The sequence below is a fragment of the Melospiza melodia genome, unplaced genomic scaffold (assembly GCF_035770615.1).
Source record: "Melospiza melodia melodia isolate bMelMel2 unplaced genomic scaffold, bMelMel2.pri scaffold_227, whole genome shotgun sequence".
Lineage (NCBI taxonomy): Eukaryota > Metazoa > Chordata > Aves > Passeriformes > Passerellidae > Melospiza > Melospiza melodia.
In genome coordinates this window covers 46,272-63,101 of record NW_026948556.1, presented here as the reverse complement: position 1 = coordinate 63,101, position 16,830 = coordinate 46,272, and the positions used below count along the sequence as shown (strand labels likewise).

The window sequence follows — 16,830 nt, the reverse complement described above, 5'->3', positions numbered from 1 at the left end:
GATTTTAAATATGCAATTATGACTCTAACTATATTGAAACAAAAGAAATAGATGTGTAGCAATGGGAATGAGCCAATTTTATTTTTATATATTCGGTCAATTTTTAAAATTTAACATGTAACATAAGTCATTATATGTTACAATAAGTTATTCTAATTTTAATAGAGTATTGTGTATGTTTATAGATATATGAATAGAGAATATAAATGTAAATACAACCCAAACAAAAATACAAATATATAAATGTATTGCAACTATATGCAGATATATAAAAAATTAATATTAAATTGTAAATGTAAAATAACATAAATTGATACAATATATAATACAAGTAATACTGCATATTATATTTTATGAAAATATATTTTATTTTATGAAAAATATTATCGGAAATGGATATAAAATAGATATAAATACGGATGTGATATATCTATCTATCTATATCTATCATTTGTTGTATATTATGATAAATATTAATATAAAGAAATATTTAGGTAGTTTAAAATAATGGATGGTTTTGTTTTTTCTTTGCCAAAGCAGGGGTTTTCGTGTAAAAATTACAAATACAAATAATATAAAGGTAGAAATATAAGTATAGAAATATATCATAAACACATTAAAGATTTATATAAAAATTAGAAATATAAGGAAAAATAAGTTGTAGCAGTAGATATGGTAAATAATTTAAAAAATATTTCCCGTATATTTTTTGAATAAGGTGCATATTATATATAGTTATTAATATAATGCATCAATATAAACGATAAATATATATAAAATATCAACTATCTGTAAGAAGGAATAAAAGCTCTATGTCACGTGCAGCAGTAGAAAATTTCAGGCTCCCAGGGAATAAATAGTTTTCTTTAAATCATTTTCGTTTTGGATTTTTTTTTTTTTTACTCTCGGGTAGCCTGAAAGTTTCTACTGCTGCTTTTTTATTCTAAAGGTGGAAAGGTAAACCAAGATTAGAAATACAAGAAAGGGGAAGGGAAAGGGAAGGGAAAGGGAAGGGAAAGGGAAGGGAAAGGAAAGGAAAGGAAAGGAAAGGAAAGGAAAGGAAAGGAAAGGAAAGGAAAGGAAAGGAAAGGAAAGGAAAGGAAAGGAAAGGAAAGGAAAGGAAAGGAAAGGAAAGGAAAGGAAAGGAAAGGAAAGGGGAAGGAAAGGAAAGGGGAAGGGAAGGGGAAGGGAAGTGGTGAAAAACAGAGTGAAAAAAGTAAAAAGAGTTGGAGGGAAAAAGAGAGGGCATTGGAGAGGAGCGGTGCTGCCTCAGGTCCTTCCCAGCCCTGGGGCGAAGGACCTGTTTGATGCCCAGGAGGGACTGCAGCTCCCGGTGGCGGGGGACGGAGCGGTGGCTGTCAGCCCGAGACTACAACTCCCGGCAGGCCATGCTGCTGGCGCGGCGTGTGACGCAACGGCTGACGCGGCACATGAGTGGCTGGCGTGCCAGGCGGCCGCGCGGGGCTGTGCGCGCGCAGCTGCCGGCGCCTCTCCCGCGCGGGACAGCGACGCTGGAGGGGCGCAGCCTCCGTCTGGCCGCCCGCCCGGAGCTGAGCAGCGCGGAAGGAGCGTCCGCCCGGTTCCTCGGCCGCACTCAGCGGTGCCGGGGGCGGGGGCGCTGCCGCCCGCCGATGGCGGAGGGCGAGGCGGTGCTTTGCTGCCGCGGGCCGGGAGCTGCAGGAGCCGCCCCGGGCGAGCGGCGCCGGGCGCTGCCGCGGTCCCGGTGGGGCGGCCGCCCTCGGGCTGGCGGAGGCGCCGGAGGAGCCCCCGAGCTGCAGCCGTCTCCCTCGGGCTGCTGCCGGTGCTGCGGGCGGAGGCGGCTCCGCCGCGTGTTGGGCGCTGCGAGCAGGGAGCGCTGCGGTATCGCCGGCATGACGGGGTTGCTGCCTGCGTTAGTGCTCGTGGCTCTTTGTGCCGTGACAGCGGATGGAGCGGCGCTGAGCGGTAAAGCCAGAGATGGCCGGGAGAATGCCCAGCGCAGGGAGCGGGCGGGCTGTATGCTTCGGATGGCACAGGTGCGAGCTGCAAAGTCACCCCCCCTTCCGCCCCTGCCCTCCCGAGCCCCAGGGAAAATGCTTTCCAGCATTGTCGAGCTTCTGAAAGACAAAACTTGTGATCTGACACTTGCATCCAGAAAAGGTTTCTGTCTAGATTAGCAAATGCCTCAATTGTTCTTGGTTACATCCCATGACCGGTTTTAGGCAGCGACTTTATAATGCTTTTAGGATTTTCTTGTACAATGGTGAGAAAATAGGCAGGTCTGATAGTGGTTTCACTTTTTGTTCTACTTCACGTTCCGTAAGATTCTTTTATGCAAGCACTTGTTTTAAAATTCTACTGTAAGCGTTTATGGTTCACTTTTTTTTTCTTTGCAGCACCCGTGACTTTTTTTTCCCTCTAAATCAGGAGTAAATATAGCTGAGTAAAATTACCTTGATTTTCTTCCTTCTTTTTTAACTGAATTGTTTTTATTAAAAATCCTATTTGAATATGTAGAAAAAGTGGGGATGTCTTGTAATATATCGTAGCTTTTCTTGTTTACAGGATACTCAGAAAATATGTCTCCCTTAGAGTCCCACAGAAACGTTCTCAGTGCGATCTCTATCAAGGTATGTATTTACAAGTAAGTGGTCTCTTTAGATATTGGCCTGTGAATTACCTTTTCCTGTAATACAGAGCTTGCGTTCTGTGGGTTATGATAAAGCTGTAAAACATGTCAAAATGGTTTTGCAAGTCTGAATCGTTGAAGGCAGCAAGAAGTGGATTTAGAGCCTGTTCTTGAGCAGACAAAGGGAAAAAGTGTGGCTTTGATGCTGAACTTGTCATTTTTCATTTGACTTGTCTTGCATTATTTAAGAGTAGAGAGAACTAGAAAAAGAGAGAAATCGAATTGGTTCTTGAGCACTCCTCAAATGCTCACCATGATCCAGTGTAGAGCCGAAGGGAAGGGTGATGGAACAGAGCTCTGTGCTTTAGAAGGAAATAAATTTAAAGCTGACCTCCGCACAGAGTCTCACTAACTTCTGTGGTTTTAAAATACAAGATAAGTTTAGGAAGTGTTGGAAGTTAGTGTTTTGGGAAAGAAATGGCAGTTCCACAGAACATTCCATTGAACAGAGGCTCTGGGAACGATTCATGTTGTAAGTGCTGTCACTGCAATCAGTTGGTGGTTCAGCCTTGAAACGTGCACCTGGCCTTCTATAAAGCACTGTTTTGTTTGCCTTTCAGTGCTATGAGTCTTGATCAATTGGAGAAGAGCCCAAGAGAAATTTTTCATCCCTTGATATAAAAGGTAGGAAGTGACTTTTTTGGTTTGGTTCTTTTTCTTTATTATTTTCTGGAAATAAAAGTAATTAAGTATAGGTACTACTGGTTTGTTTCTTCCAGTAGCAGGTGATAATAATAGTAGTAGTACTAGTAAAAATCATAATAGAAATAATAACAATAGTAATGTAATACTACTTAAACTGTCTTTATCCATTGGACTGGCCATTTCAAATCAAAACTTCTAAACACAAATCAAACCATCATCCTTGTAGAATCTTTCACAGCAGCGGGCTAAAGATCCTGGTTTTGTTGACAGCATTTATTGGTTCTGGAAGAACAAGAGGGAAGTACAAGCCTAACTACTTCTAGCTCACAGACCCGTCCAGTGAACCCAGCTTTGTGTTTTGGTGGGCTTGTGATGACTTTGAAATCAATTGCTCATTCCAGTAAAAAAAATTCATGTTTTTTTGAACGTGACAGCAGAAATAACTTTAGGCACCAACTGAATAATAATAGATCACCAGTTTAAGTTAAAAATTCATGCTATACTATCAAAATTTAAAGGTAAATTATTATGTATTAGGTGATGGTATAAAGTGTATGTTCTAATGTGTAATGCAAAGATACATACGTACCTGAAAGTCCTTAGAGGAAACAAATTTTTATGTCTGCTGTTTGATTATTTACCATACGATATTTGGTTTCATTTCCCAGGAATCAGTGAATTTTAACTTTGGAGTCCCCTATGCTAAGGATGCTCAGCTTACAGGTGATGAAATGTTCAGTAATGGTGAGTTTTTCACCTTCTCTTTAATTGCTATGCTGATCTGAATAAGAAAAAAAAAAAACAAAAGCAAGGGAAAAAAAAGGATGGTTTATTATCTTTTACGCTGTTATGTTTGTTTCCTCAGTATTTGCTGCAGCTCTGCTTACCCAAGCTTTGGGTTCCTTCTGTCCCACTGGGAGTTGCCCAATTTGGTTGCATCTGGTGAAATTCACCCTGAGACCTTACAGAACCAGCTCCAACTACATGAGAGCCATTTGCAGTTCTCTCCAGACGCCTGGAGAATGGGCGACGTTTCTGAGGATCCGGCGAGCGTGCTTCTGTCAAAACTCAGTCTGTGAAATTCCTGGGGAAAACCCTTCTGTGTCCTGAAGGGTTCAAACTCTGGTGAGGATCCAGTTATCAGGTGCTCACCTGGATGGTTCCAGCTGCCAAAGGTAACACTTGTACTCTTGCCCTGTAGTTTACATCTATTGTATTTTTGTTATTTTGCAAGATTTTTTGTCTTTGCAAAATACTGTGCATTTCACTCTTTGGAACCTCTCAGATGGTTCTTTGGTGCAGCACCACCCCAGGGGACACTTGGCTGCTGTCCTGAAGGGGTTGGTGGCTAGAATTGTAAATCCTGGAGAGTTTGTGAGTCTTCTGTCCCCAGGGAGGTGTCATGCTTTGTTTACTTTTGTTCTGTTGGTTAGGCGCTGCTTCTCGTTGCAAGTATGAATTTCAAACTGCCCTGTTCTTATTTTAACTGTTTTCCTGGTTCTCTCCGCCCGGCAGGGAAAGACTCTCGTGTCCTTGTCGTCGGGCTCGGTGCTGTCCAAGAAGATACGGGGACTAAAAAAATCATAAGAAGCAAAATACGACTGCAGGGAAAAGAAGCTGGAGAGAACAGAAGGTGATATTGTTATCCTTACCCTGTATTAGAGACATCCGCTGCGCTTTGATGCTGGCAGCTGCCAGGGGCTTGTTAGCTCTTTGTAGGCAGGTGTAGGTGTTCACTTGTAGTTTTTTTCTCTGGACAAGTCAATTCAAACTTTGCTAAGCTTATATTTGCAGATTACTCTCTAGCACAGTCCAGCATGACATTTTTGAATGTTGTAAAAATACCATGTTACTTGGAAATTGCTAATGAAGAGAAGCTTTAGGGGAAGATAAGATTTCAGGGTTGGAAGTTGTGAGAAGAATTTTGTGGGGATGTTAGACTGAAGTAAAGCACACTTGAAGCTGGACTGGCATGCTGGCAGGTCCCCTATTAAACAGTAGTGCTGAGATTAGCCTGGGGGTTGCCCGTTGTTTCTGTAGAAATCAATGTTTCCTGGTCTTCAGAGGGAAGCTGCTTTGAAAAGCTGGAAGGTGCAGCATGCTGACAATCCCCGTGCTTTGGATTAAAAGTAGATTTCAGAAGGGTCCTAAGCTTTTGTCTTTTCCTAGAAGTCGATGTAATCCTATCGAGGAGTTTTTAATTCTGTGTTGCCATGTCATCCATCAGAGCCCTGTTGTACTAATCTTCATACAAGTACAAAACAACAAATCAGACCCTGTCCCAACCACTTAGAGCCCAGAACACGATTTCCTCGGGCTGCCATTTGTGTGCCATTGGTACTCACCGTGGAAGGGAGCTGGGGATTGTTGCAGCTGTTGGGAACGAACTGCTTCTCGTCACACAGAAATGGAATTGGGACGACGCCTCGGCCAGCCCCTCTGTGCCATCGTCTCCTGAATCTGCAGCAGAGCAGTTCCAGTCCATCCGGGCACGTGTAATCCAGTTCCTGATGATCTGAGCACACAGAGCAGCGCTCAGCTGCTGTGGGGGGCTCAGGGAGGGCAGAGTGTGCATTGTCATCTTCCTGAACCTACAGACAAATCAAAGTGAGAAGCCACAGCGTGGAAATCAGTCACATATATGCTAAATAAAACTTGCAGATTTTTTTAAGAATTGTTGTTGCTTGTTCTTTGTTGTGCTTCAGTGCTTAGAAAACCTCCCTTTAAAATCAGTTAAATTCATCAGTTGAACCTTTGTTTGCAGACCTTCACTGAGCAGAATTCATTGCTGACTCAGTGCACGCTGTGCCGGCCTCCCGGGAGTGTGAGGAGCTCATGTGTGCTACTTTTTGCTTTAGGACGCTCTAAGGTATTTATTCCTTTTGGGATACATGATGAGAATTCCCAAGAGAGGTAGTTATAAAGTATGACATCGGGAAAAAACCTGTGTGGTTGGAATGTTGTTGCTGTCAAAAGTTAATTTTTTTTTAGCCAGTAGTTAGCTTTTTGCTTTATTTTTGTGGTATCAGTATTTTATTGTTTAAAAAATTGCTTCAAAATAACTTCTGTGGCTGGCCATCAGTACCTTGTTCAGATTTGCCTATTTGCTTGTAGCTAAAATGTTCACGTCTTGTTTATCATTCTATTTAAGAAACTGCTGCCCAGCCAACTAATAACTGAATATCTATCTGTCTGGGACATGGGGAGAGGATTTAGGTAATATCTTTGTTTCCAGAAAAGAGTTGTAGTGTAGTTTCTAAATAGAGGAGAAGAGGGTGAAGACTCTGGGCTCTGATGCCGTTGGGGCACCCCAAGGTCCCCAGGAGAGGGAGCCCCACTGGGGTGCAGGAGCAGATGTGTTCTCATGTAATATAGAATAAATTATAAATATAAATATGAAAATTATAAATATGAAAATATTTTTTAAAATCGTTACATAAAGCAGGCTTTTTTTATTTGTCAATAGGCAGGGTTTTGATTATAAAAATTATAAATACAAATAATATGAAGGTAGAAATGTAAGTATAGGAATATATCATAAATAAATACAGATATATATATATATATAAAAAGTTTAAAAACAAGAAAAAATTAGTTGTAGCAGTAGATATGATACATAAATAATAATTTAAATCCATTTCTAGAATTTTATGTATATTATATGTAATTAATAATACACTGCATCAAAAGAAACTAACTATAAATGTGCGTATAATTATACTAAGTATAAAAATATTTCAATATCGTTTGAAAGAAGGTGGTTTTTTGTATTTATTTGGCTAGAGATGGGGGTTTTATTTTGAATAAAAGAAATATTATAGAAATATAAATCTAAATATAGAAATATACAGTCAATATAGAAAGATATTTATAAAAACACGAACGAACGACGCCGCCTTCGGCCGAATGCAACGAGCTCAGCCGAACCAAGGCGAGACCGGCCGAACCTGACGGCCTCGAGCGAACCGAGGCCAGGCTTGCGAGGCTGCCTGAACCGAGCCGAGCTCAGCCGAACCGAGCCCGCTGCTCTCGTGCGCGCTAATTAGCGCGAGCGCGGTCACAGCCTAATGAGCTCCTGCGGCACGCCGCGCTCCCGATCGTGTCCGTGCGATGGCCGGGCCGCCCGCGGGACGCGGCAGCAGGAGAGCCCCGAGCCGGGCGAGTTTAACGTGAGGCGCCGCCGCTTGCCCGCTCTCAGGGAGCCGAGCGGAGTCGCGTCGAGCGCACTGAGCGGCTCCGAGTTCGGCCGAAGCGAGGCGAGCCGAGCCGCGCCGAACGTACAGAGCGGCTCCGAGTTCCGCCGAAGCGAGGCGAGCCGAGCCGCGCCGAGTGCGCTGAGCGGCTCCGAGTTCTGCCGAAGCGAGTCGAGCCGCGCCGAGCGCAGAGAGCGGCTCCGAGTTCGGCCGAAGCGCAGAGAGCAGAGCCGCGCTGAAGAGGCGAGTACAGCCGAATGCAGCCGACAATAGCCGAGTTTAGCCGAGCAGCTGTGAGCCTTGAGGTGAGCGTGCATCATTGCCGGTTTGGGATTGAGTGAAATGCACTAAGGAAACCAGCTTTGGGGAGGGAGGCAGGGAAATCCTCTCTTAACGTTTACCAATTCTTCCGTCAAACTCATCACGGCAGCACAGCGTGAAGACTGAAAGTGTAAGAAGATGTGGAGGGAAACAGAGAATCTGACAGGAGCATGGAATGCACAAGTGCACGAATTTTGCTTTTTGCTTGGATGTAAATTCAGAAGTTTTAAGGAATTTGGGAAGAAGAAGGGACATTTCAGAAGAAGAAGTTGTTGTTGTTACAGTCCTGGCAAAATCTTTTGTTCTAGCTAATAAAAGAAGTTAGTTTAAAAAACAAAACAAAAAAAAAAGTGGTTTTTTTTTCTTCACTGTTATATTCATTGGTGGTATATGGTGTGTTGTTTTATTTCTTGGTGTTATTAACTCTGTGTAAATTGTTTTTTGCGTGAAGCTAACTTTGGATGGGTTGTTTTGTATTTGAGGTAGGATTAATTTCAATAGGTTTCTTTCATAGACTTCTGATAGGTATTACTGGGATTTTGGTTTTGTTTACTGTATGCATAAACATAGAGATTTGGTAGGGCCAGCTGGGCTGCTGGAGTTTTGGGTGTGAATTTATTAGATGGCTTTTGTTAAACACAGAATAATTATAGAAGGTAACAGCAAATTACTCAATTACCCAATTTATCCAGCTAAGTAACCTTACCACAAAGTTTTATATCTTGCCAGTTTTCTGTTCTTCTGCTCCAAGTAGTTGTTGCAAAAAAGAAAGTACTGCTATTTTTCTGAAGAACTTTCTTCTCTAACAAGCCCTTTACTCCCCTTGAATCTGAGTCAGAGCTAAACAGCTGCAGCTGCTCTGAGGGCTTGGTGGGATTAGCTCCCTCCCTTTTCCTGGGTGGCATGGGAACGAGAGGCGGGCACCACCAGGGGTTATTAACCCCAGCCGTGGCTGAGGGGCTTCATACCCTGTCTGGGATGTGTTGGGGTAAGAGCTCTCCTCCCATTTCAGCGAAGAGGCTCTTTCATCTCGTCTCAGCTTGTTTTCAGCAGGTGTTGCTGGCCATCTAAAGCACAGAGGCTTGGAAGATTCTGTGAAGAAAACAGCATAGAACACAGGGAATGTTTAGGTTTGTGATTTTGGGTTTTGTGTTTAGGGGTGGTAAGGTGCCTTTGTAATTTTTGGTTTTGCTCTGTTTTTTTTTTTTTTTTTTTTTTTTTTTTTTTTTTTTTTTTTTTTTTAATTGAGGAGTGAGACTCCCTGAAATACCAAGCTGTGTCAAGCACAACAAATTTTCAGCAGATTCATGATGTCTTAAGAGGGATCTGCCCAGTGTCCAAGATGATGTTTGAGACTGAGGCTTCTGATGAGTTGAGGATTGTGATGGGGAGAGGGAGGGTGAGCACGTGTCCAGTTAGGAGTTATTGTGGATGGAGGGAGGTTTGCAGGCAGCAGGGTGAGAAAGGGTGTTTATTTGTTTATTTGAGGGCCCCCCCACACAAGGCTGTTCAGAAGCCTAGCAGAGGCATTCCCGTGTGTTACAGCACACAAGGTCATCCACTGCACTCACAGCAATGCCATTTAACTTTGCCTTTCTCTTACCCAGGTGCCACCCCTAATGAAGGCCACAGCCTTGGAATCAGGATGAAGCTGGAGCCTGAGGGAGCCAGGCACACTCAGGAAAGGGCAAGTAGCTGACTTGCAGGGATTTGGCCCGCGTAACTCTGGATCACACTTTGGTTTCGGTTTACTTTATTGTAGCTGACCAAGAGGCTCCTCGGCACTCATGAGGCCCTCGGAGGCAGACTCATTTCAGGTGCAACGTGGATCCACGTCACCGATCATCCAAAAGATAAGTCGGGGGCCATGGCCTGGAGATGAGTGAATAGTGGGTTGGGAGTTCTTGGGGCAGATTTAAAAATGAGCAGAGGGAAAGGCAATCTTGTCCAAGGGCCTCTTAGGACAGCTAAAGGGAGAGGCTCTACTTTTGATGGCAGCTTTCAGGCGGGCAGTGCAGAACAGCTCCGGTGTGCGTCGTGTTGTCCGGTGTGCCGTGTTCCCTAGTGTGTCTTTGGGGTCCCTTTTGCCCTCTTCCCTCGAGGCCCCCACCACAAGCATGATGTGTCGTGTTTCACGTCCCCCTGTTTGTCACGTTCTGTGTCACGGGTGTCTGCAGGTATTTGTGCCGGAGCTGTTCTGCCCTGCTGCATGGCGTGCTTCAGTAGGACAAACCATGGGGAGTTGGAATTTGTGACGTGGGCTGTACTTGGGCTCTAGCTGCTCTTCCTAGATTGACATAAGGTGTTTGCAGCTTGTGAGTTACCCTGGTGGTGTTTGACATATGTTCTAGCTTTCTTTCAGGTGTAGCTGCATTCCAGGTGTGGCAGAGGGTCAGGGTTAGGAGGTGCCGGGCCTTCTTAGGAGCGCGGTGAGTAGCAGAGTGGTGGGGTTTTGGCCGATGCGGTGCCAAGGTCAGGCACTGATGTTTGGTTCTCTTTAATCTAGCTGTTTGAGAGACACCAGCCCGGTGCCAGCAGGACCTTCCCAGCTGACGAGGTGGCCTTTCTATGCACCTGAGACAGACTGGCATCCCCAGATGTCTGAGAGATAAGTAGAGGGCTGTGACCCACAGAGGGGATGAAGGCATGGTGCTGGTTTGGGAATTACTGGCAGGGGTTTTTGGGTCCGATTTGGAGGTGGGGGGTGTTCATGAAGTGGCCCCTTAGGCCCCATACAAGCCACGTCTCACTTTTGATCCCAGTGCTGAGGAGCGCAGGGCAGAGCAGTCCCGGTGTGTCTCGTGTCATGTGTCTGTTGTGCATTATGTGTTGTTTGTGTATGCAATGTCTTTTACCTTAGGGGGGCCTGTCATAAACCTTGGCATCCTTGTTAGCATCTGTGATCACTGCATTCCCTGGCCTGGCATCCAGGCCACAGAACTTTTGACTGGGGAGCTCAGACAGGCATCAGACTCTCTTCTCTCTTTGGAAGCATCCAGTCAGGTGTCTTGTCAGGTCTTGTTCTGAGCTGTACGGACAGCTGTGCCCCACCTGGATCCATTGTGGTGGAGTAGGACTTGTAAGAATGTGAGGGCAGGCAGAGGATTCTGAGCATAGGATTCCTAGGCATCGATCTTTGCTGTTCTTGGAATAAATCCTTCAGTTAGCATCTTCTTCCTCCAGGGTTCTCTGAGCCTCATCAGCTGACCGTCAGTTTGAACTCAGTCATCTCCTTTTGCATTCTTTCAGTCCTTGCAGCCATTTTCCTTGCCAAGAGATTTCTGTTCCTGTTGTGTCCCTGTTGTCTGTCCTGTCCTGCCTGTCCTGATTCACGGGTGTCAGCACACGTATGTGCCGGAGCTGCTCTGCCCTGCCGCACAGCCTGGTGCGATAGGAGAGGGCCCGGGGACTTGGAATGTGTAATGTGGGGTGTAGTTGGACTCTAGGTGGGATTTGTAGATGGACACAGGATATCTGGAGCTCCTCAGTTATCCTGCAACAGTTTGACTCTTGTCCTACCTTTTTTTTCAGATTGAGATGGATTGAATCGGTGCCAGAGGGCCCCATCCCGTTGAGGGGATTGCCCCGAGCAGGTGAGGCCCCATTTGTCTCTGCAGCAGAAGTGTGTATGGTGACTGTGTTACAGCACTGTTCTTTGTCTTTCTTTTTAGGAAGTCAATCTGGATACCAGCAGCCAAGGTGAGCAGTGGAGAGAAATGGTTCTTATTGCTCAGCTCTCAAGAACAACAATTTTTCAGCAGATGGATCATGTCGCAAGAGAGGTCTGCCCAGTGTCAAGGATGATGTTTGAGATTGAAGCTTCAGGTGAGTTGAGGGTTGTGCATGGGAGAGAGAGGGTGATCAGGTATCCATTTAGGAGTTCTTGGGAGGGGGTTTGCAGGCAGCAGGGTGAGAAAGGGTGTTTATTTGTTTATTTGAGGGCCCCCCCACACAAGGCTGTTCAGAAGCCTAGCAGAGGCATTCCCGTGTGTTACAGCACACAAGGTCATCCACTGCACTCACAGCAATGCCATTTAACTTTGCCTTTCTCTTACCCAGGTGCCACCCCTAATGAAGGCCACAGCCTTGGAATCAGGATGAAGCTGGAGCCTGAGGGAGCCAGGCACACTCAGGAAAGGGCAAGTAGCTGACTTGCAGGGATTTGGCCCGCGTAACTCTGGATCACACTTTGGTTTCGGTTTACTTTATTGTAGCTGACCAAGAGGCTCCTCGGCACTCATGAGGCCCTCGGAGGCAGACTCATTTCAGGTGCAACGTGGATCCACGTCACCGATCATCCAAAAGATAAGTCGGGGGCCATGGCCTGGAGATGAGTGAATAGTGGGTTGGGAGTTCTTGGGGCAGATTTAAAAATGAGCAGAGGGAAAGGCAATCTTGTCCAAGGGCCTCTTAGGACAGCTAAAGGGAGAGGCTCTACTTTTGATGGCAGCTTTCAGGCGGGCAGTGCAGAACAGCTCCGGTGTGCGTCGTGTTGTCCGGTGTGCCGTGTTCCCTAGTGTGTCTTTGGGGTCCCTTTTGCCCTCTTCCCTCGAGGCCCCCACCACAAGCATGATGTGTCGTGTTTCACGTCCCCCTGTTTGTCACGTTCTGTGTCACGGGTGTCTGCAGGTATTTGTGCCGGAGCTGTTCTGCCCTGCTGCATGGCGTGCTTCAGTAGGACAAACCATGGGGAGTTGGAATTTGTGACGTGGGCTGTACTTGGGCTCTAGCTGCTCTTCCTAGATTGACATAAGGTGTTTGCAGCTTGTGAGTTACCCTGGTGGTGTTTGACATATGTTCTAGCTTTCTTTCAGGTGTAGCTGCATTCCAGGTGTGGCAGAGGGTCAGGGTTAGGAGGTGCCGGGCCTTCTTAGGAGCGCGGTGAGTAGCAGAGTGGTGGGGTTTTGGCCGATGCGGTGCCAAGGTCAGGCACTGATGTTTGGTTCTCTTTAATCTAGCTGTTTGAGAGACACCAGCCCGGTGCCAGCAGGACCTTCCCAGCTGACGAGGTGGCCTTTCTATGCACCTGAGACAGACTGGCATCCCCAGATGTCTGAGAGATAAGTAGAGGGCTGTGACCCACAGAGGGGATGAAGGCATGGTGCTGGTTTGGGAATTACTGGCAGGGGTTTTTGGGTCCGATTTGGAGGTGGGGGGTGTTCATGAAGTGGCCCCTTAGGCCCCATACAAGCCACGTCTCACTTTTGATCCCAGTGCTGAGGAGCGCAGGGCAGAGCAGTCCCGGTGTGTCTCGTGTCATGTGTCTGTTGTGCATTATGTGTTGTTTGTGTATGCAATGTCTTTTACCTTAGGGGGGCCTGTCATAAACCTTGGCATCCTTGTTAGCATCTGTGATCACTGCATTCCCTGGCCTGGCATCCAGGCCACAGAACTTTTGACTGGGGAGCTCAGACAGGCATCAGACTCTCTTCTCTCTTTGGAAGCATCCAGTCAGGTGTCTTGTCAGGTCTTGTTCTGAGCTGTACGGACAGCTGTGCCCCACCTGGATCCATTGTGGTGGAGTAGGACTTGTAAGAATGTGAGGGCAGGCAGAGGATTCTGAGCATAGGATTCCTAGGCATCGATCTTTGCTGTTCTTGGAATAAATCCTTCAGTTAGCATCTTCTTCCTCCAGGGTTCTCTGAGCCTCATCAGCTGACCGTCAGTTTGAACTCAGTCATCTCCTTTTGCATTCTTTCAGTCCTTGCAGCCATTTTCCTTGCCAAGAGATTTCTGTTCCTGTTGTGTCCCTGTTGTCTGTCCTGTCCTGCCTGTCCTGATTCACGGGTGTCAGCACACGTATGTGCCGGAGCTGCTCTGCCCTGCCGCACAGCCTGGTGCGATAGGAGAGGGCCCGGGGACTTGGAATGTGTAATGTGGGGTGTAGTTGGACTCTAGGTGGGATTTGTAGATGGACACAGGATATCTGGAGCTCCTCAGTTATCCTGCAACAGTTTGACTCTTGTCCTACCTTTTTTTTCAGATTGAGATGGATTGAATCGGTGCCAGAGGGCCCCATCCCGTTGAGGGGATTGCCCCGAGCAGGTGAGGCCCCATTTGTCTCTGCAGCAGAAGTGTGTATGGTGACTGTGTTACAGCACTGTTCTTTGTCTTTCTTTTTAGGAAGTCAATCTGGATACCAGCAGCCAAGGTGAGCAGTGGAGAGAAATGGTTCTTATTGCTCAGCTCTCAAGAACAACAATTTTTCAGCAGATGGATCATGTCGCAAGAGAGGTCTGCCCAGTGTCAAGGATGATGTTTGAGATTGAAGCTTCAGGTGAGTTGAGGGTTGTGCATGGGAGAGAGAGGGTGATCAGGTATCCATTTAGGAGTTCTTGGGAGGGGGTTTGCAGGCAGCAGGGTGAGAAAGGGTGTTTATTTGTTTATTTGAGGGCCCCCCCACACAAGGCTGTTCAGAAGCCTAGCAGAGGCATTCCCGTGTGTTACAGCACACAAGGTCATCCACTGCACTCACAGCAATGCCATTTAACTTTGCCTTTCTCTTACCCAGGTGCCACCCCTAATGAAGGCCACAGCCTTGGAATCAGGATGAAGCTGGAGCCTGAGGGAGCCAGGCACACTCAGGAAAGGGCAAGTAGCTGACTTGCAGGGATTTGGCCCGCGTAACTCTGGATCACACTTTGGTTTCGGTTTACTTTATTGTAGCTGACCAAGAGGCTCCTCGGCACTCATGAGGCCCTCGGAGGCAGACTCATTTCAGGTGCAACGTGGATCCACGTCACCGATCATCCAAAAGATAAGTCGGGGGCCATGGCCTGGAGATGAGTGAATAGTGGGTTGGGAGTTCTTGGGGCAGATTTAAAAATGAGCAGAGGGAAAGGCAATCTTGTCCAAGGGCCTCTTAGGACAGCTAAAGGGAGAGGCTCTACTTTTGATGGCAGCTTTCAGGCGGGCAGTGCAGAACAGCTCCGGTGTGCGTCGTGTTGTCCGGTGTGCCGTGTTCCCTAGTGTGTCTTTGGGGTCCCTTTTGCCCTCTTCCCTCGAGGCCCCCACCACAAGCATGATGTGTCGTGTTTCACGTCCCCCTGTTTGTCACGTTCTGTGTCACGGGTGTCTGCAGGTATTTGTGCCGGAGCTGTTCTGCCCTGCTGCATGGCGTGCTTCAGTAGGACAAACCATGGGGAGTTGGAATTTGTGACGTGGGCTGTACTTGGGCTCTAGCTGCTCTTCCTAGATTGACATAAGGTGTTTGCAGCTTGTGAGTTACCCTGGTGGTGTTTGACATATGTTCTAGCTTTCTTTCAGGTGTAGCTGCATTCCAGGTGTGGCAGAGGGTCAGGGTTAGGAGGTGCCGGGCCTTCTTAGGAGCGCGGTGAGTAGCAGAGTGGTGGGGTTTTGGCCGATGCGGTGCCAAGGTCAGGCACTGATGTTTGGTTCTCTTTAATCTAGCTGTCTGAGAGACACCAGCCCGGTGCCAGCAGGACCTTCCCAGCTGACGAGGTGGCCTTTCTATGCACCTGAGACAGACTGGCATCCCCAGATGTCTGAGAGATAAGTAGAGGGCTGTGACCCACAGAGGGGATGAAGGCATGGTGCTGGTTTGGGAATTACTGGCAGGGGTTTTTGGGTCCGATTTGGAGGTGGGGGGTGTTCATGAAGTGGCCCCTTAGGCCCCATACAAGCCACGTCTCACTTTTGATCCCAGTGCTGAGGAGCGCAGGGCAGAGCAGTCCCGGTGTGTCTCGTGTCATGTGTCTGTTGTGCATTATGTGTTGTTTGTGTATGCAATGTCTTTTACCTTAGGGGGGCCTGTCATAAACCTTGGCATCCTTGTTAGCATCTGTGATCACTGCATTCCCTGGCCTGGCATCCAGGCCACAGAACTTTTGACTGGGGAGCTCAGACAGGCATCAGACTCTCTTCTCTCTTTGGAAGCATCCAGTCAGGTGTCTTGTCAGGTCTTGTTCTGAGCTGTACGGACAGCTGTGCCCCACCTGGATCCATTGTGGTGGAGTAGGACTTGTAAGAATGTGAGGGCAGGCAGAGGATTCTGAGCATAGGATTCCTAGGCATCGATCTTTGCTGTTCTTGGAATAAATCCTTCAGTTAGCATCTTCTTCCTCCAGGGTTCTCTGAGCCTCATCAGCTGACCGTCAGTTTGAACTCAGTCATCTCCTTTTGCATTCTTTCAGTCCTTGCAGCCATTTTCCTTGCCAAGAGATTTCTGTTCCTGTTGTGTCCCTGTTGTCTGTCCTGTCCTGCCTGTCCTGATTCACAGGTGTCAGCACACGTATGTGCCGGAGCTGCTCTGCCCTGCCGCACAGCCTGGTGCGATAGGAGAGGGCCCGGGGACTTGGAATGTGTAATGTGGGGTGTAGTTGGACTCTAGGTGGGATTTGTAGATGGACACAGGATATCTGGAGCTCCTCAGTTATCCTGCAACAGTTTGACTCTTGTCCTACCTTTTTTTTCAGATTGAGATGGATTGAATCGGTGCCAGAGGGCCCCATCCCGTTGAGGGGATTGCCCCGAGCAGGTGAGGCCCCATTTGTCTCTGCAGCAGAAGTGTGTATGGTGACTGTGTTACAGCACTGTTCTTTGTCTTTCTTTTTAGGAAGTCAATCTGGATACCAGCAGCCAAGGTGAGCAGTGGAGAGAAATGGTTCTTATTGCTCAGCTCTCAAGAACAACAATTTTTCAGCAGATGGATCATGTCGCAAGAGAGGTCTGCCCAGTGTCAAGGATGATGTTTGAGATTGAAGCTTCAGGTGAGTTGAGGGTTGTGCATGGGAGAGAGAGGGTGATCAGGTATCCATTTAGGAGTTCTTGGGAGGGGGTTTGCAGGCAGCAGGGTGAGAAAGGGTGTTTATTTGTTTATTTGAGGGCCCCCCCACACAAGGCTGTTCAGAAGCCTAGCAGAGGCATTCCCGTGTGTTACAGCACACAAGGTCATCCACTGCACTCACAGCAATGCCATTTAACTTTGCCTTTCTCTTACCCAGGTGCCACCCCTAATGAAGGCCACAGCCTTGGAATCAGGAT

The 16,830-nt window shown here is 47.0% G+C and overlaps 1 long non-coding RNA gene across 4 annotated transcripts; it reads left to right on the top strand.

The window, feature by feature from the left end:
* The first annotated feature begins 1,735 nt into the window (after window positions 1-1,735).
* On the top strand, window positions 1,736-5,987 carry LOC134433608 (uncharacterized). Of its 4 annotated transcripts, none has more exons than XR_010031668.1 (7): window positions 1,736-2,015; window positions 2,545-2,609; window positions 3,229-3,292; window positions 3,982-4,057; window positions 4,179-4,438; window positions 4,829-4,946; window positions 5,541-5,987. It is a non-coding gene; the product is annotated as an uncharacterized LOC134433608 (long non-coding RNA). The 4 variants fall into 4 exon arrangements; XR_010031667.1 differs by having other exon boundaries at window positions 4,179-4,488; window positions 5,719-5,987; XR_010031666.1 differs by having other exon boundaries at window positions 4,179-4,488.
* The last annotated feature ends 10,843 nt before the right edge of the window (window positions 5,988-16,830 follow it).